The sequence below is a fragment of the Lissotriton helveticus genome, chromosome 10 (genome assembly GCF_964261635.1).
Source record: "Lissotriton helveticus chromosome 10, aLisHel1.1, whole genome shotgun sequence".
In the NCBI taxonomy this organism is placed as follows: Eukaryota; Metazoa; Chordata; class Amphibia; order Caudata; family Salamandridae; genus Lissotriton; species Lissotriton helveticus.
The window spans coordinates 415,588,255-415,609,038 of NC_136071.1; the positions used below are offsets into that span (position 1 = coordinate 415,588,255).

Sequence of the window (20,784 nt, forward strand, 5' to 3'; positions counted from 1 at the left end):
GGTTGATTGATTTAACGGCATTGTCTCACCTGCCTTTTCCAATGGATACATTTGTTAATTAGTGATTCCCTAGATTCTTATGAGTCCTTTGTCAATTTAGGTACGTTTATCATAAACACTCTATTGATAGCCCATTTGGACATTTCCAAGTTCCTGCCTGAACTTCCCCACTACAAAACCTACGTGATTCATCAATATGCCATGAATTTTCATATGGAGACTTGTATCTGAGCTCCCCAGGCAAAATCTTTGCGTGTGGGAATGCTCTTGCACCATCAATTTCTCCCATCAGTGTCTCATAACCCAATGCCCTGCCATGGCTGCAGTCTCTACCCTGAGACCATCCCCCTGCATGTGAGTTGCAACGTGTGGTGACCTTTTCGGGAATCTTCTGCTGGGCGGGACAAAGGCGCAGGGAAGGTGGTTGGAATAACTGGGAGGAGTAATTAGTCTCTACGGTGTGCTGATCATTTGAGATCCTGGGACACGTGATGGGACCTAAGTTCCTGGTTCCATCACCTGCAGTTTCCCCATCTTTGCCTTGATAATGGGTATTACCATATCCCTCCTTCTTTTCATGCTAGAGTGAACATTATTAAGCTGGTCTGTAAGGGGCCTTACTATTTTCTTAGTGCAAGTACTTCTGATGGTAATTCCTTGACAGTTGATTTAAGTTCTCTGAATTCAATGTGGAGGTCGCTGATATTTGCAGTTGTCAAGGTGTTCGTTCTTCCTTGCTCTGTCTCGATGGCAGCAGGATCTGCTAAAATGTCAGTAATGATCTTATTACAGGTATCAGGGGTGACTGCATCATTATAAGCAAGAGGATCAAACCAATCGGAAAATCCAATGTCAGGGGCTATTGTTTCCTTCGCATCGATATTAGTATTCGTACAATCAAAATATGAGATTGGTGGGACATTCTCCAGTTGATTTTGGCTACTTGTATTACAAGCATGTACTTGACATGTGACTATACCCTTAGGGATTGATTCTATATGTGGGGACTTTTTCCTGGATTTGTTGTGTAAAAAAATGTTTGCCACTTTTTGAACTCGCTGTAGCTGACTTATTCTGGCCATTGAGTAAAATGTCTAACTCTTCAATTAAGGTGTCAGTATCATCTGCCACGCAGGTCACTGCAGCACTCGCTCTTGGCATTTTTGCTTGCTTGGGCACTCCATTAGGGCTGACTTTAGCCTTCCATTTGCCCATCTTATAGCAATTTCCCAATGCTACCTAATCTTATATTTATTAGATTTGTGGCAGTGTGAGGGTTAATACTTATGCATGCAACACAAAATGGTACCTATGGTAATGCTGTAAGCCAATTCCTCACATTCCTCTAGTCGTCTTGAGAGCCAAAGACAAGGGGGCTGGCCCAGCCCAGAATCCTCCTGGCTCTGACGGGCGTGGACGGGCCCGTGCCTGGATCCGTGCTGCAAGATCTCTGTGCCCATAATAAGCACTTCCGGGCATGGAAAGATAAGCCTGGGGGTTGTGGCTTCACATCCCTGGCTCCTGAACACTTTTACTTAGTATTTCTAGGTGTTGGGTGAGTGTAAGTTCGGGATTAGAACCATTTGCAGGCCTAGAAGGGACTAAAGAACTCTACTCAAGAGGACCAACCCCCTCTAAAGTGTGCGGATGAGCACTACAAAGAAGATTGTGTGGAGCCGTGACATTTAGGGGCAGTTGAGCATCTTGTTCAGTACATATCTTGCTGAGGGTTGCAGTCAGGGAACCCACTAGCAGGGCAGTGATTTAAATGAGCAACAGAGTCTGTGGGTGTAACACTTGTCAAATGCCAACAACCCCCTCCCGCCTTAGCATCAGATGTTACCATATTAACAGCCACTACATGATCACAAAGTCTTTTTATTAGGGTTTCAAGTTAGTCAGGTGGTCCAACAAGGGATTTGGTTTTTTTGTTTAGTAAGTCCCCAACATAAGGAGCATAGTGTGTTGTTGAAAAACTGCTCTGCAACAGATAACTCAGGAATGGCTTCTGTTTGAGGACCACAGGATTGAGTAATTATGTCATTCAAGGATTTAGGCGTTGGGTCACGGTTCAATGCTGGGTGTATCCAAGAAGTCAAGCCACTTTGTAATGCTCCCGTACATGGGGGTTGTTTGCTCTAGGTGCAGGTAGGCTTTCAGTGTGTCCTTTTGCATTTTGTCGCACCAGCCACAGGTACAAGAGGGGCTACCATAATGTGTTAGGTCGGAGGGGAACCACATCTAGGGACAGACCCATTAGTTTGTGAGGAAATGCTAGGGGCAGTAACAGTATGCAGGGGTCATTGCCATCATGTTGAGGGGTTGGTGTAGCAACACAGCCTGGCTCGGTAGGTAAAATCTCACATTCCCCAAAAAAACTATGCTTTGTGAGTTCTATCTTGCCGCAAACTATATTACCCACCCTCACCAGCATGCTGTCAATGTTAACAGGGGGCCACACAGTACAAATAGAGGTTGTGATTGAGGCTCTTTGCCCCATGCTTACTTCACACAGCAGGAGGCAACTTTCACCTTCTATGGTTGCTGCTAGGCTTGACTTAAATCAAAGCTGGAGGCCCAGACTCTGAAAGTCGCTGACGGGCACAAACAGGCCCATTCTTGGACTGGTCTCCACCTGACCATGCCCGGGTGCGTCCCACGCATGTCCTGCACTACGGGAGCCAACCAGCCAATATGTACAGCATCTCTGGGCATGGGTGTGATGGTGTCAGTAAGCGGCTACTGCCGCAATTCCTCCTGGGGCATGTAGTATGCACCCAATGAGCTGCCTAGCTGTAAGAAGTCTCGCGCTGCGGGAGCCCACCAGCCAATTGGACAATGCCTCCAGGCTAGTGAATTCCGGTGTCAGTATGCGGCTGCTGCTGCGATTCCTCCTGGCGTGTGTAGTCTGCCCCCAATGACCTGACAAGCCGTAAGAAGTCCCGTGCTGCGGGAGCCCACCAGCCAATTTGCTGGGTGCGGGTGTGACGATGTCAATAAGCGGCTGTTGCAGCGGTTCGTCCTGGGCGTGTCAAGCTGCAAGAAGTCCCCATGAACCACTTGGTATCGTCACTACACTAACTGTGGGACAAATCTAGCCTGATTAGGGTCAATATGACCTGGCATAAATGGGCCCAATCGCACCGCTAGAATGCTAGTGAATAATATAATTTCCACGTTGAAGAGGGATATTAGGTGGGAGTCACATTGCTTTTTGTCTTTCCCAGGCTTGGGAATAACAACGAAGAAGGCTTCCAGCATCAAAGGATGCACAGTCCACGGGCCAGCTTGGAGTTAAAAAGCCGGGTTAGGACTGGGATGAGAGCGGTGCAGAAGGCTTTATAAAAGAGGGGTGGAAATCTGTCCAGATCTAGAGATTCAAGGAGTTTCTGTTAAGAAATTGCAGAGATAACTTCCTCTAACCGGATCTGGTAGTCTAGAGCATTCACCTGGTATGGCGTCAGGTGAGGAGTACGTGCCTCTTTGAGGTAGATGCCAGAACCATCTGGGGCTAAGCCTTGCTCTGGCAATAGGGCTATCCTCTGCGATGTTATCGTCTGGCACTAGAAGGGAGTCCACGCACGCAGCATGTTGTTGTGCTCTAAGTCTGTTTGCTAGCACCCACCCACATGTATCCCCCCTCAAGTAAAAAGGAGTGCCTTAATCTGAACAATTCGTGTCTGGCCCTATCCAGGTCCAGTGACAGATTTTGTTGTCTGCCGCCAATACTGCAATCAATCCCACCTGAATTATGTCCTTAAGGGCCTTCCAAAGGGTAGTGAAGGGTATTTCAGCAGTGTAACGGATAGGGAGAAAATCAGCTATTGCTAGGGTAACCCTCTTCATCTCTGCAGGACTCTGAAGTAAGCTCTCTCACAGTCTCCACTAGGGGCAGGTCAAGGGTAGGAGATACCACAGCATGGTCTGATAAGGATTGTGACTCTATAGCTATTGTCATTAGTAAAACCTGGACCTCCCTCATCCCTTGGAAATATTCTAGTCGAGAACATGTCTTATGGGAGTGTGTGAGTAGAATTTGTACTCTTGCGCTTGAGGATGCCGATCCTGCCAAATGTCCTGTAAGCCCATCTTGCTCAGCCAGTGTGCTAATTTCCGGGAAAGGGCCCCAGCATTACTATAGCTCTGCGCTGATCTGTCCAAGTCGTTGTTGAAAACTAGATTAAGGTCTCCCCACACAAAACCACCATCCTTTTTTGGGAGGCCTCACCTCCTCAACAGCTCGTCAGAGGAAGAGTTCCTGACCATCATTATGGGCATACAGAGAAGCTAATATAAAGGTGCATTCCCCCATGCTCACATTATAAGTCAATGGCCGTCCTTTGATGTCTGTTAATTTAGAGCTCACCCGGCCTCTAAAAGAATGGGAGACCAAAATATCCACCCGAGCTGTTTTGGAGATAACAAAGGGGAATAAATGCTCCTAGAAGGAGCAACACCTAAGCCTATGCAAGCCTCTGGATACCAAATGGGTCTCCTCCAGGAGACATAAGTCACCCTCAGTTTGTTCCAGATAAGACAGAATCGCTCTGAGCGTGGTCGGTCTGTTCAGACCCTTTGCATTGAGCGTGTTGACCTTTAGACTACTGTGTGTGGAGGGGAAGGGAAGAAAGTGTAGTAGCAGCTACCCAGATGTGCAACCGTCCCTCCCCTCAGTAGACCTGGCATGGACCCAGACTGACCCCTGTGTGTGGACAACTAAAGTGCACCCATTTGTATAGTACACCCTGGTGCAATGTGAGTACTCCCCCAACAAAAACACAAACTTTAACCTATGCAGAAGCGCAATCCCTTAACTTAAGGCACTGGCTGAAGCCAGGAATGTCCTGTAGGGATTCCGGGTGTGGGGGTCCATTAGGGTATTTCAAATACCTCTCTGAGAGGTCCCAGTACTCGGCACCCATAACCCAGGAGCTGCCCCATTACTAAGAAATGACATCTGAAGGACTTATGGTGCTCAGATCATCTGTAGCTGGTCGGGTTCACCAACAAGAGCGTTTAACGCCGCTTGCTGCTCTGTGACTATGGTCGCTGGATCTGGACGTCGTCCCGTAGGGGAGGCGAAGCTCACTGTGCCAACAGAGACGCATCTGCACCTTCTGATCCCGGGCTAGCCTGCATTCTCTCTTCTGTAGGCTCTTCAATGTTTAGCACCTAACAGGCCTTAGCCAAGAATCAGATTGATAAAGTTTCCCTCCCAGCGAAAAACAAAGTGGAAGGTGTCGCCCAAAAAGTAGGAGATGCCTTTGTCCTGGAGAAAGGTGGTCACATTGTGAAAGTCTCTTTGTTTCTGCAGGGTGAGGGCTGGTAGATCTTGACAGAGTGCCAACTTATGCCTCCGTCTTTGCCTTTAGAAAGTTGGTTTGTTAGAGTTAGTGCTCATGAACACATGCCAAGATGTTGGCCTACTGAGCATTCTTGGTCTTGGGTGACCTACCCTGCGTATCCTGTCGAGCTGTATCTCCCTATCAAGGGGTCCTTCCAGGATCTGGAGGAACAGAGCTTCAAGTACTACCCTATGTCCACACCTGTGAAAAGTGGGCACCTTGCACCAGTCTAAATGACCCTTATTGATGGTGGCTGTAAAGTCAACCTTATAGACAAGCTATCCTAGTGGTAGCATGGACCAGCAGTCTTAGGCTAAACTCCAAAGAGCATGTGAAGCAGTTTTTTTAACCAAATATAATCCCTTGAATACCAAATGAAAGGACACCACACAAGGTATATATCAAATATATATCTATTTATTTTTAACACAACCACTCTGCACTCTTTATGAGGTCAGAGATCGAAGTACATTATAAGTTACTCAATTAGCATACTATAAGTTGCACAAATACAGTTATGCCCTAGGGGCCTCACAAACCATATACTAAGTAAGTGGTATAGGGACCACGTCAGAAATAGTGAATAGGCCCAGGGCCTAGAGAATCGCTGGGGCTACACTAGACGACCAAAGGTTAGGAAGTAGGAGACCCACGGGAGACGCGTGCAGTGTCTAAACACAGTCGCGAGTTACCATTGACTTATAATGGGAACGTAAAAGTTACAAAGTTAAAGATTTAGGGCACTTCCGGATGGACTACAACAAAGCCACTTTAAAGTAGGACACTTCGAGAGTCAGACCCACGGGAGCACCGGAGTACTCGTGTTACCTCACCCAGGGAAGCCGGGTGCATAGGTGCCTTTTGATGTCGAGTTTCGTCGATCGTTTCAATGGAGGTCTGCAAAGAAGTGCTGCAGGTGACCAGATGAAAAGTATCCGGGTGGATCGAGGATCTGAAGAACCTAAATGCAGAGGGGACAGAGTTTGGGTCACTAGCCAGTGACCAGGAAGAAACCAGGAAGGAACCAGGCGATGTTGAGTTGATTTCAGGTGAAGAGGTGAAGCTTGTCTCTGCAGCCACGAGGACTAGGAGGCGTCGACGACAACCAGGAGCTGGATTCGAGCTGTCCCATAAAAGATCTAGTAGACTGTGACATCGGTATCCAGATTTGACCCAACAAGCCTTGGCAAACACAACCCATGCAGGAAGTGATGATTGGCTTCGGTTCAGACCAGCAAGGTCTGGGGAGCTTCTCCTTTGGAGGGAAGCTGGAACAAGCCTGGAGCAACCAGGCCAGCAGCGTATATTCAAAAAGAAGTCTTCAGAGGGCTAAGTTACCAGCGGGCTAGCAACCGGGAAGACGCGTCAAGCTGAAATGCAGGAGCAGGGCCCACGCGGCACTCGTGGAGTGTGGAGGGCTGAGCTTCAGTGCAAATAGCGGTCGGGTCAGTGGTTCTCGTAACCCAATGCACAACTGCGAGTTACCTCAGGAGTCAATGGAGTTAGCAAAATGCTGGAAGTCCAGGGTGTCCGGTCCCACGTCTCTCGTGTCAGCCACAGGTCTCAGCTTTGCTGTGGAGATGGATCGGAGTCAGAGAAGTCTGGAAGTCCAGTTTCTGTGTCGCTGAGCCTTCGGGTTCCGGCAGGAGCATCGACAAAGCAAACAGGCAAGTTTCTGGTGGTGCCTGTTTGCACAGGGTGGTCACTCCTTGACCACAAGGGAGATGTCTTCAGTCTTCTAGTCGAAATAGAATGTCGAAGGTCCAAGAGTTTTGAATCAGAGTTTCGTTCCAGGATAATCTAAAGTCCTGGGGACACAGCTCCTATCTTTATACTGATTATAGGGGCTGGATTACCTAATAGGTCCCTCCTATGGGTGGACCTGGGAAGGGGGTGGTTACACCCCTTTCTCTTTGTCCAGTTTCGCGCCAGAGCGGGGCTGGAGTGCCCCAGCAACTGGTTTGAACCGGGCTATGCATGGAGCACATTGTGTGGCCCAGGCAGTGTCTGGAAAAGCATCTTTCCATTCAACCCACCCTGCCCCAATACACTACAGGCTGTCTGGGGAGGCCTTGACAGGAAACCTATTGTCCAGGACTCACTTGCTGGAGTTTCGTCCAGCTGCAGGAGGTCAGACTCCTGTCTGTGGCAGCAGCATCCATTTTGTGATGCTGAGGCTCTGTTTAACTTTAACCGGGTAAAGCAGTAACTACATGTCTTCTCCCTCTAGAAGGGTGGAATGCTACCCCCGCCGCCAGGACTGGCGGGGGGGATAGTATTCCAAAGTATTTGACACCTTACACGACATGTTTTGATAAAGCCAAACCAAAGTTAGCATTTAACCGCGAGGATTATAATGCACTTAAGAGTATATGGTATGGCTATATCAAAGAACAGCTATAAGGAGATGGTTCTGAAATCTGCAGAGGGGCTCAGCTCATGCTAGGGCACCCTCTCACATAAAACCAAGCACTTTGCCTCCAGGAGTGTTATGGCCTGCCATAGGAGTGACTTATGGGTTACTATGTGTCTATAAATAAGGTAGATATAGATATAATATATCTAAGTAAGGGGTGCTTACACCACCTTACCCAAGCTGAGTGATCAGCCTGTGGTGTCAGTTTAGATGGCCAGCCAGGGGTGGCATAATACATGCTGCAGCCCCTGGTAGGCCTTGGATACACCTATGCCCTCGGTACCTATGGTACACTATACAGGGGCTCACAAAGGTCATCCAATACCCAATCTGGTATGTACCTAAAGTACATGGTATCAATTTAGAGAGAGAACAGCTGGGCTGTGGGTCTGATTAGCAGGCCCACAGCCACACTAAATTCGAAAAACCAGAGAATCACAGCAAACAGTGGGGGTGACCATAGGAAGCAGATCCTACTCTCCTACACAACCCACCCCAACGTAGGGACATTAAACTAACCTTGACCAGTTGAGTCTTCATGTTCTAAGTGGAAATATCTGGAGAGTCCATCTGCATTGGCATGGTCAGTCCCAGGTCTATGTTCCACTGTAAAGTCCATCCCCTGTAGGGAAATGGACCACCTAAGCAGTTTGGGATTTTCACCCTTCATCTGATTTAGCCACAAGAGGGGCTTATGGTCTGTCTGAATCTTGAAGTGAATGCCAAACAAGTATGGCCTCAGCTTCTTCAGGGCCCAAACCACAGCAAAGGCCTCCCTCTCAATAGCTGACCAACATTTCTCTCTAGGGGTCAGCCTTCTGCTAATAAAAGCTATTGGCTGGTCTTGACCATCTTTAGTCAGGTGTGAAAGAACAGCTCCTACACCCAACTAAGAAGCATCTGTTTGAACAATGAATTCCTTGGAGTAGTCTGGACTTCTCAGAATAGTTGCAGTGCACATGGCCTGCTTCAGGTCATCAAATGCCTTTTGACAGCTTACTGTCGACTGAACTTTCTTTGCCATTTTCTTGGAAGTTAAGTCATTAAGAGGAGTCACAAACTTCCTGTAGTACCCAGACAGGCCCAAGAAAGCTCTGACCTGTGTCTGGGTGGTGGGAGGAATCCAGTCCTTTATGGTCTGGATCTTGCTCTCTATTGGTTGAATCTGACCTCCACCTACCAGGTGGCCCAGGTATATAACCTTGCTCTGCCCTATCTGGCACTTAGTAGCCTTGATAGTTAGGCCTGCCTTTTACAGGGCCTCCAAAACATTCTTCAGGTGGATCAGGTGATCTTCCCAAGTAGAGCTAAAGACAGCAATATCACCCAGATAAGCTGCACAGTAGTCATCCAGACCTGAGAGGACTTGGTTCACCAACCTTTGGAATGTGGCAGGTGCATTTTTCAGCCCAAAGGGCATTACCACAAATTGATAATGACCTCCTGGGGTGGAAAATGCTGTTTTGGCTTTTGCATCATCATCTAGTCTGATCTGCCAGTAGCCAGCTGTCAAGTCAAATGTACTCAAAAACTTGGCAGAAGCCAATCTGTCAATGAGCTCATCTGCTCTTGGTATTGGGTGGGCATCTGTCCTAATGACAACATTGAGGCCCCTGTAATCCACGCAAAACCTCATCTCTCTCTTACCATCTTGGGTGTGAGGTTTAGGCACTAGGACTACAGGACTGGCCCAAGAGCTCTCTGAGGGCTCAATGACTCCCAACTCCAACATCTTTTGGACCTCTGTCCTGATACAGCCCCTGACATGATCAGGTTGCCTGTAGATTTTACTCTTCACAGGCAGACTGTCACCAGTGTCCATCTCATGGGTGCACCAGCTAGTCTGACTTGGAGTCAGTGAAAACCTATGTCTGTAGGACTGGAAAACTTGTCTGCAGTCCCTTTGTTGCTGATCAGTGAGGCTGCCTGCCAAGGCTACACCTTCAACTGATCCATCATCAGGGTTCTGAGAAAGCATGTCTGGGAGAGGGTTACTCTCCTCCTCCTGTCCCATATCTGTAGCCATGAGCAAGCCCATATCTGCCCTGTCAACATATGGTTTCAATCTGTTGACATGAAGCACCCTGCGGGGGCTCCTAGGAGTTCCAAGATCAACCAGATAGGTTACCTCTCCCTTCCCTTCAACAATAGTGTGGGGTCCAGACCATTTGTATTGGAGAGCTGCTGGGGCCACTGGCTCCAACACCCACACTTTCTGCCCTGGCTGGTAAACAGTCAGCACAGCCTTTTGGTCATGCCAGGCTTTTTGAAGTTCCTGACTGGCCTCACGGTTTTTGGATGCCTTTTTCATATACTCAGCCATCCTGGATTGGAGACCAAGTACATAATCCACAATGTCTTGTTTTGGAGCTTTGAGAGCTAACTCCCATCCCTCATTCACCAGACAAAGTGGTCCCCTTACAGGGTACCCAAACAGAAGTTCAAAAGGGCTGTAGCCAACCCCCTTCTGTGGGACCTATCTGTAAGCAAACAAAAGGCAAGGCAGAAGGATGTCCCATCTTCGCCTAAGTTTTCAGGTAAACCCTTAATCATGCCATTTAAGGTCTTGTTAAATCTTTCAACCAGACCATTGCACTGTGGATGGTAGGGTGTGGTGAACTTGTAGTTCACTCCACACTCATTCCACATAGCAGTCAAATATCCATACATAAAGTCTGCACCTCTGTCTGAGACAACCTCCTTTGGAAAACCCACTCTTGAAAAAACTCCCAGGAGGGATCTTGCCATAACAGGGGCTGTTGTGGTCCTTAGGAGAGTAGCTTCTGGGTATCTGGTGGTATGATCCACTATCACCAGAATACACCTGTGCCCAGATGCTGTTTGGGGATCCATTGTCCAACAATGTCAATCCCAACTCTTTCAAAGGGAACCCCCACCACAGGTAGTGGTATTAGGGGGGTCTTTGTTGTGCCACCTAATTTGCCACTGGCTTGGCAGGTGACATAGGAGGACACAACTCCTCGGTATCCTCTGACATGTGAGACCAGTCTCAGTGAGGGACAAGCCTGACCCAATTCTTGTTCTGGCCAAGATTTCCTGCTAAGGGAATATCATGGGCTAAGGTGAGAAGGAAGCCCGTGAATGCCAAAGGTATGACCAACCTCCTGGAAGCACCAGGCTTGGGGTCTCTAGCCTCTGAATACAGGAGCCCTTCATCCCAATACACTCTATGGGTACCTATAGCATTCCCATTAGCCTCAGCAGCAGCTTGCTGTCTGAGGGATTAAAGAGAAGGGCAGTCCAACTGCGCCTGCCTCATATCTGCCCGTGAAGGTCCCCCTGTCCCAAGAAAATCAACCTGGCTCAAGCTCTTCTAGCATAGTTCCTTCTTGGGTCTTACAATCAGCTTCCTCAGAAGGCTGATCCTCATTCTGAGGCAGGGGGGAAGGCACTTCCTTGACCATACTGCTTCTCCTCCTGGTAGGCAACTGGTCCATAATTTCATGATCCAGGGCCTGTTCAGTGTTGCAATTTTTGACCTGTGACCTGGCCACAGCAAGGACATGTGCTGATATACCTAACATCTCTGCATGAGTCCTATACTCCACTTCAGACCAGACAGAAGTTTCTAGGTCACTGCCAAGCAAACATTCTACAGGGAGGTCTGAACTAACAACAAACCTTTTCAGGCAAGTTACCCCTCCCCAAGAGAAATTCACCACTGCCATACTATGGGTGGTAGTGAAATTGCTTGCATTGGTCACTAGGTAATGCTCACCTAGTATGATCTGCCCAGGGTTTACAAAGCTGGGTGTCACCATTGTGACACTAGCACATGTGTCCCTGTAGGCCTGAGCCACTTTGTTATTAATTAAAGGAGTCTGTCTGTACTTGCCCAGGTTACTGGGGCTCACATTAGAGGACATAGCAATGTCCACATTACAGACAAGAACAGCTTGAGTTGGTATTCTGACTAGGCCAGAATCCACCTCAGTTCCCAGGGTTAACCCTAGTACACCCTTCTGTTGAGAACCGCCACTATTATCTGGACTAGGGGGAACAGTTTCCTTAGGGGCAATGGTGGTTGGATCTGCCTCCTTTTTGGTGTATTCACTGGTCCAGTGAGTGTTACTCTTACACAAGTTGCACCATGGTTTCTTTGGACCTTCTTTGTTTTAGGTTGTTGGGGACCCCCACCAGTAGAAGCTTTTTGGGGACCTTTAGAAGACTTCTAGTCTTTTGCTTTATCCCCACCCTTGGGGTCTTGCTTCTCTGATCACCCTGGTTCTGACCCATTTGTCTGCCTTCTTACCCAATTATTGGGGGAGGTCAGATCAGAGTCAATCAGGTATTGATGCAATTACTGGTTCTGACAATTATTAAGAATCTGTTCTTTCATAATCAAATTATACAATCTTGTGTAATCATTGACCTTACTGCCCAGTAACCAGCCTTCCAGAGCCTTACTGGCACAATCTACAAAGTCAGCCCAGTCCTGAGTTTGTGGCTTCTGGGTATCTCTGAACAGCAACCTGTACTGCTCAGTGGTTAAGTCAATCCCATCTATCAGAGCACTCTTCAGGACAGTGTAGTTGTCAGCATCCTTTTCATTAACTTTTAGGAGCTTATCTCTACCTTTGTCTGCAAAGGAGAATCATAAAATTGCTACCCCCTTACTCTGGGGTACCTGCTGTACTTTGCAGGCCCTCTCCAAAGCAATAATCCACTCGTGGATGTCATCCCCTACCTGATAGGGGGGCACAATTTTACTCAGGTTTCTATGGTCATGAGACCTTACCTTATCTTTAGGAATTATGCTGCCACCAGTGGACTCTAGTCTACAAAACCTTCTCTCTCTTTCAAGAGCCAGGGTCTCTTTTGCAAAGGCAATTTCTTGCCTCTTGATTCTAAGCTTGGATTCCCTCATCCTAGCCTTATGCTCTCTTCTCTCAGGGGAAGTCCTTCTCCCTAGAGCTGAGGCATGGGACCCTATTGAGTCAGCAGAATGGTTGGAATCACTGGAAAGTGATCTTCTCCTTCTGTGCCCATTGTTAGGCCTACCTGGGTGTCTGGAATGGATTCTTCCATTCTCAGTCCCAAGCAGTCCTAGGTTAACTCGGTTCAGTTCTTTGACTTGCACCTGGCTAGCATCCACTTCAGCATCAGCATCCCCTTGGTTTTCACCTGTGGGATCCTCTGGTGAGGGATGGTCCTCTTCTACACTACCTGATGGACCTGGGCTGGGTGCTTTATCTACATCATATTCCACTAGTATATCTATCAGGTGCTTAATAGTGAGACGTTGTCCTTGTCTCAACCTTCTGGCTGAACATAAACTTCTCAACTCATGAAAAGTGAATGTGTCATATTTAGAAGGTGCCCTGGGAGGGTCAACTTCTGGTAGAGGCCCACTAGGACCTACATCCAAGGACATTTTCTAGTGAGGTGTGGGCACCTACCTACACTAAATGGTATCTACTACAGCCTCTCTAGAGTTGTAGTCAGGATGTGCTAAGCCCTTTGCTTTACAACAACTAAGTTCAGTAGAACTTAAAGTTTTATAAGACTTGATTTATATGTACCTCTTGGTACCTTAATGTGATCTTTCAAATGATATTACAAGATTATATGGTAAAACAAATTCAAGCTCTTATCCCATCCGCTGCACACCAATGTGAGAAGTTAGCCTGGCATAAGATGTCCACTATTCTAGTGGGCACCTTGCACCAGTCTAAACGACCCTTATTGATGGTGGTTGTAAAGTCATCATCATCAAATATCTTTATTTCGGTTAAAACATTTTTTTTTAAAGTTAGGTCCCAAAAATCCAGAACCACGCCCATTTTCCACAATTCATTATTCCTAATTGAAAATCCATCAGAGGCAATTGCAATATTAAAACAATAAATACAAATTTTTTAGTTTTTTTTAAGAGAACATTTGCCATTCGTTAGAATTAGTACAGTCGAATGTCTTACACTAAGCATAAATTTAAAACATACTTAATATAGATAGTATTACTTCCATTTCCTGTGCAACTTGTAAACAATACTGACACCAATGCTTGTCCCCCGGACCCGGTTTTCAGCTACTATGTTACATCAGATACACTAAAATATATCCCTGTATTATTAGAGTCTGAGACCCCGTCTCCTTCGTACTATCTCCACAGAGAAAAGGTATCTACTTACACTAAAGACAATAGGTTGGGTAGTTTCACTTCTAAGGACTCTTTCTGCATCACTGAGATGTCTAAATCCCAGGAGGCAACAAATAGGTTTTATCCACTTCTTCCTTAAGTGAGTGTAAGCAGAGCACAGAAATAATACATGTACCTCATCCTCTCTTGTTCCCATGGTGCACAAATCACATATTGCCAGGGCTTCCTTCCCTACATTATCCTCATTGCGCGCCCATTTAGCAGTGTTAGCCTTGATTTGCAATATACCGTAGCGACATTTTAAATACACGGATTTCGCTAAGGTTGGTAAAATCTCATCCATGAAACCTTCAAAACTGCTCACTGTTTTCACACTGAGAAACTTAAGGGTTAAAGCACCTACCCTCGGGTTCCGTAGTGTGGAGCTGATGAGAAACTCCCAATATCTTTCTTTTAGCAGCTTTTTGCAGCTCAAGGTCAGACACTCAGGGTCAGCCCAGTAATGGTATAACCCAAGCTTCGTAAGCCAATCCTGAATGTGATTCAGCCACGCCAACCGCGTTGTATTTTTTATTTTCATGATTTCCTTTAGGGCATCTCTGTAGTACGCTAATTCATCTGTTGCCCACAGGCGTCCCCAATATAGCAGCGGTCGCAAAATGGCATGATCGTCAGTGCGATATATGTTCAAGTCCATTATAAGTGGAAGTAAGGGTGTGCGTGTGGGATTGCTAGTATTCGTCTGAGAAAGATGTTTTCTTGTGTCATGAAGGCACATTTGACAGTGTGGCCCAATAGTTCAGCCCCATAGAGTGAGGCAGATTGGGCTTTATATTTATATAACTCTAGTGCTGGGGTAACAGCTTTGGAATAGCTATTCTTGTGTCTCCTAGCTATTGGGACTAGATTTTGAACAAGGAGTGTTTTACTTCTATCAACTTGGGATTTCCAGTTCATTTTGGTGTCTAGAGTAATACCCAGATAGTTAAAACTATGCACATGCTCAATCATTTCATTGTTAACTGTCAGTATTCTTCTAAATTTTCTGTGAGGATTAACCGCCATATACTTAGTTTTGGATGAGTTAATTTCCAATCCTTTGTCATCACAATAACACCGAAAGGCATTGAGTAGATTTTGTAATCCTCGAGGTGTCTGTGAAATTAAAAAAGTATCATCTGCAAATAACAATGCAGGCACATGGTCGCCGCCCAACTTGGGAGAGTCATGCTTGCATCCCAAGAGAGTGTCCGGAATGTCATTAACATACAAGGAGAACAGTGTAGGTGCCAGCACGCATTCTTGCCTGACACCTCTCCTTATGTCAATGCGCTCAGTTAATTCTCCATTTAGTCCCCAGCTCACCCCGGCATAGTTGGCCTCATGGAGGTTAATGATCTGTTTCAAAATATTCCCAGGGACCCCTTGGTCTCTCAATCTCGACCACATGGCGCCTCTGGGCACAAGGTCAAATGCTGCCCTGAGGTCAACAAAGGCCACATACAGGTGTGCCCTCTTTATCTTGATGTACTTCCAGATGATGCATAAAAATCTAAACACTTGAACGATAGTGCTAATTTTTCCTCTAAAACCAGCCTGGTACTTTGTTAGAGTACAAGTTTCCTCAATCCAAGCACTTAGCTTAGTTAATACTTGCCGTGCAAATACCTTCTGAAGGACGTCAAGCAGACTAATGGGTCTGTAATGGGCCGGGTTTGTTCTGTCGCCCTTTTTAAAAATGGTTACTATTTCGGCGCCCCGCCATGTTTCAGGAATTTGGAGCACCCCTTGCAATATTATTGCAAAAGCAGTTTATATATGGAGCCCATAGCATGTTTACGTGTTTCCATAAGTCCCTGGGTATCCTGTCCGGGCCAGGTGTTTTTCAAGGTTTGGTTGCCTTAATGGCTGCAATGGTTTCTGCCATGCTAAAGGTCAGAGGTATCTCACTTGGGTTTGATCCTATTTCATCATAGTCCAATGTGGGCACGTTTTCAATAGGGAGGTATAGTGTTGCAAAGTGTGAGACCCACACTTTGGCTTCCAGAAACGTATCCCTGGAGGGAGTTCGGTCTCTAGTGCCCCTAGCAATCAAACCCCAGAAAGATGCCTGATCATTTGCCTTGCACGCTTCCAACAATTCGCGCCAAATTTTTTCATCCCAACTTTGTTTTTGCCTTTGCAATTGTCCCCTTGTATAATCTCCTTTTCTCCATAAGTATTAGCACATCATTGCATTTTGTAGCCGCTATTAATTCCTTTTTAGCGTGGCGGCAAGCCTTATCATACCAGACATCCCCTTTGGCTAAATTTTGCTGGCCTATTTTTAGTGGCTTAGTAGCTTTAGTTAATATTTCTCCAAATCCCAGTGTCATATTTTCGTGGATCCGTATAATGGGGATCTCATGAGCTGGGACATTGTCAAAAGGGACAATAAGTTTACATAAAGCTCATAGATTTTTTTTAGAGTATTCTCATTCCCCAGTACCACTGGCCACTTTAGTGATCTGCGATTATTAGAAAGCAATGGGTCGATGTTCGTGTGCTGGCTGGGAGCCCCTCCTATGGGAGGCAAATTAAGTAATGCCGATTCAATGATCAAATTGAGTGGGAGGTGGTCACTTTCGGTGCGATCTTCCACTACAAGATCTATGAACATCGGCCAAAGTGGGAATGAAACCATTATATAGTCCAAATGAGTACAACAAGTACCCCGCTTAAAGGTGGGTCTACTCGGGCTATCTGATGGAAGGCGCCCATTGCAGGCACGCAAACCATGAGCCGCAGTCAAGCGCAGCAACTTAGCTGCGGCCCTTGAGCATGGTACTGCTATGTTAGTTTCGATTCCAGGTATATTGTTAGCATTGTCCTCTGGATCAAAGATATTTTCCAATCCAATTATGGGTTCGAATTTTGGTTGAAGTCTCCCCCGATGATGATCAATGTTTTCAGGTCGAGCATTGAGATAATTGTATCTAAATGCTTGATAACCTCAACCTCTTTGTTTGCCGCCGAAGGCCTGCTGTAGACGTTTAAGATGCAAACTTCTCTTTTATTGGCTCCCATAAACCTTATTCGTAAAATATCAGGACTATTAGAGTCGATTTGCGTAAAGTTAATCCCTAGTGTGATTTGTGTCCAGATTGCCAGGCCTCCTGAGGGTCTTCCTTTATTTACATTGATTGCAGGCACACTAAAGAATCTATATCCATTTTTATAGTGAGTTTTCACAGCCCAAGTTTCTTGAAATAATATAATGTCACCACTATCAATGTATTCTTGCCACATGGAATCACTCAGATTCTTTTTTAAGCCGGCAATGTTCCAGGACCTCAGTTTAATGTTAGGTGTGGTCGCTATGTCCGAAGTGTTACCTTCTACATTTGTGTTCCCAATCGATGCTAGTATCATAGGCTCATAATTAGTACTCTGTTTAGACCTAGCCAGGGATTCACCGTTATTTTTGTTGCCCTGATTTGCTCTTTCCAAGTCAGGGGTATTGATAACTTCTTGTGAGGGTAGGACCATTTGTCTATTCTCCCAGCCTCTGTCAGTGAGCAGTTCGCTAATCAATGTTTCATCAGCAGCATTATTGCTCAGTTCTGGGTCCTCTCCCCTGTTGTTTGCTGGCGGTTTGGAGACCGACTGGAAACAAAGAGACCGAGGTGGCTTCATTTGATGTCTTTCAGTGGCCGTTTTATTATTGTCACCCACGAGAGCACCATCCTTTGCTAGTGATGAGCTCAATCCCTGGCCTCTCAGTCAGTCAACACCTTCCATCCCGTATAACTCTGCAAAGCGATTGGAGATAGGGACAAAGAAATTATTCTCAAAACTTTCCATTACCCCTATCTCTTGCATTTCTAAGAGGTTATGGACCGGTCGCGGTGCACGTGGTGGGTGGTAAAAGTAGCTTAAATCAAGCATACTGATATCACTCCTGTCCCTTGGGTAGTATTGATCACAAATGCATATAACTACACGCCTGTCCCTGAATTTAACAATAACGGAGTCCCCAGATATGTCCTTTGGCCTTTGACCCACTCAGCTTACTCTTTGGGCAAACAGGACTTCCCCATTGATGTGTCTTGGGAGTGGTCTGTTCTTGTTTAGCCAGAATGTTACCTTATTTTTCAGCTCAGGATAGGTTTCAATGTTATCATTCTTTAGCTCAGGGGCCCCTGTTAGTACGACAACATACGGGGCAGAGGCAGGTGGTAGGTCGACAGTGTTTAGGAAAGAATTTTTCTGTGACTAGTTGTTGGTCTTTTTAGCATGCTTCCCTCTGCGTTTTCTAAATTAGCTCCCTCGCTGTTAGAAGAATTTCTATTAGTGTGCCCCTCTAGTTGGTTTGAGGAGGTAACCAGCATTAATGGCCCTAGAGATGACCTCCTGGCATACATTGGTTCAACAGAAAGGCGACGCTCGGTAAGGGCAATTACATGCTCAAGTACCGAGGCTGCCCTGGTAATGAATTGATCCAATGTGCCACTTATGGATCCCCCCACCCCTACTCTCTTCCCCATTCCGGCACATGCCGCCATTGAACAAGTACCGGTATAATCCAAGGTTAATTACTAAACGGTCACGTAACACCAAACCCTAGTGTAAAGGTTTATATAAAAAAAAAAAAGTTCCTTACAGTTCTAGCAGTATTTGGGGGTGGCCCAGCCCAGCCTCCTCCGTGCTTCGACGGGCGTGGATGGGCCCGCCCTTGGCCCGATCAGCTCCCGGGCAGCGCCCGGGCACGCCTGCGCACGTCCTGCGGTGCCGCATTGATTTAAGCACCTCCGGGTGCTTGTCTATGACGTGTTTCCGGTGCGCGGCCCCTGTGCACCCTGGGAGATGAAGTTTTCAGGCTCTCCGTGCAGCGAGATGGCGGAGATTCGCAATAGCGCGGTCGGTCCTGTGGCAACGCTATAATGTCCCCAGAAGCAGTAGAACTATCAGGTAAGGGCTGGCTGCAGTTAAGACGAGTGTCCCATGCCGCGGGAGGCGCCGAGTAGATTTAAGTGCCTCCGGGCACTTGTCTATGATGTGTTTCCAGTGCGCGGCCCCTGTGCACCCTGGGAGATTACGTTTTCAGGCTCTCCGTGCAGCGAGATGGCGGCAATTCGCAATAGCGCGGCCGGTCCTGCGGCAACCCTATAATGTCCCCAGAAGCAGTAGAACTATCAGGTAAGGGCTGGCTGCAGTTAAGACGAGTCAACCTCATAGACAAGCTATCCTAGTGGTAGCATGGACCAGCATCTTAGGCTAAACTCCAAAGAGCATGTGAAGCTGTTTGTTTTACCAATTATAATCCCTTGAATACCAAATGAAAGGACACCACACAAGGTATATATCAAATATATATGTATTTATTTCTAACACAACCCCTCTGCACTCTTTATGATGTCAGATATCGAAGTACATCACAAGTTACTCAATTAGCATACTATAAGTTGCACAAATACAGTTATGCCCTAGGGACCTCAAAAACCATATACTAAGTAAGTGGTATAAGGACCACTTCAGAAATAGTGAATAGGCCTAGGGCCTAGAGAACCGCTTGGGCTACACTAGACGGCCAAAGGTTAGGAAGCAGGAGACCCACGAGAGACGCGCGCAGTGTCTAAACACAGTTGCGAGTTACCATTGACTTATAATGGGAATGTAAAAGTTACAAAGTTAAAGATTTAGGGCACTTCCTGATGGACTACAACAAAACCACTTTGTAGTATCCTGCATATTATACTGTAAGGTGTTTTACCAGCCCTGCTCAGCCAGTGCCTGTGCTTTGACTCATTGGAATGTTGGAGTCTGAGGTGCCTCGAAATGTTGGGACTGAGAGAGGCAGAGTGACAGTGGGTCATGGGCTGAGCAGCTGACAGGCAGCTCCTGGTGGGGCTCTGATCTACCACATAACTACATGATGTCCTGTACCTTGCAACCTGTTATCTTCATGAAATAAATCATCTTGAAATACTACCTTTCTGAGTGGACTTTCATCACTACATATTTTGGCGACGAGGTGACGAAGAACCTACAGCTACAAGCAAATCTCAGGTACCTGACTTACTAGTGGATCTTGAGATGGCGCAATCTCCAGAAACTGCAGTGGATAAAAAACACAATTTACAGAAGAGGAGGAATCCACAAGAAGGAAATAAATACAAAGAAGAAAAATGTGTTTTTTACACAGTACAATGAAGACAAATATAAGGAAGAAACAAGAAGTACAAAGAAAAGAAAAAGAAGACAACAAGAAACAAGTAAGCACAAAACCCTACGCCTTTTAAGCCCCACCAGTGTCCTCACCACCGGACAGCCCTGGCCCAGGTGGGTTGTGCTCATCCCTATTACTCATTTTGGACTTTGGCGGTATATCCGCAGCTTGTGCCTACCAGCACATCAACCTCACAGGTGAAAATGTCATCTTTGCCATACTAGTGCATCCCCTGATACACACTCTACAACCTGGTGTATTTATAACTACCATTCGCCACAAATTGGATTCTGATCACGGCCTGCGCTGTGTGATCTTGAGCACCTGCTGCCTAACTGTTGGACTTCGGTGAATGATCTACTGCTTGAGTTTCCAAGCACATCTACATTCTGCCAGAAAATTCTTCTAGCCACATTACCAACTTTGAACATTCTTTGGATAAGCTGTTTCTGCAGGAGTCTTCAAGACTGTCTATTTGCTCCTGTAATGTCATTTGGGTTATCTTTGTGCACTTCCTGCCTCACGCACTCTGCTTGACCCTGAATCTACCATTCCTGTCAACAAGAAAGGAATACGCGCTCATTAACATTTTCTCACAGCTTTGCTTCCAATGGAGCATGTATTATTTCTACATGTTTGAAATTTACACAAGTGAGGAATGCCTCACCCTTCACCTATGTGTCGTGTTGGCCCT

General features: G+C 46.4%; 1 protein-coding gene across 2 annotated transcripts in view; it reads right to left on the reverse strand.

Annotated features, from left to right (window-relative positions):
• Positions 1-20,784, reverse strand: part of RGS11 (regulator of G protein signaling 11) — a 2,073,835-nt gene that overhangs the window by 1,761,186 nt on the left and 291,865 nt on the right. The gene's annotated exons all lie outside the window — the stretch shown is intronic.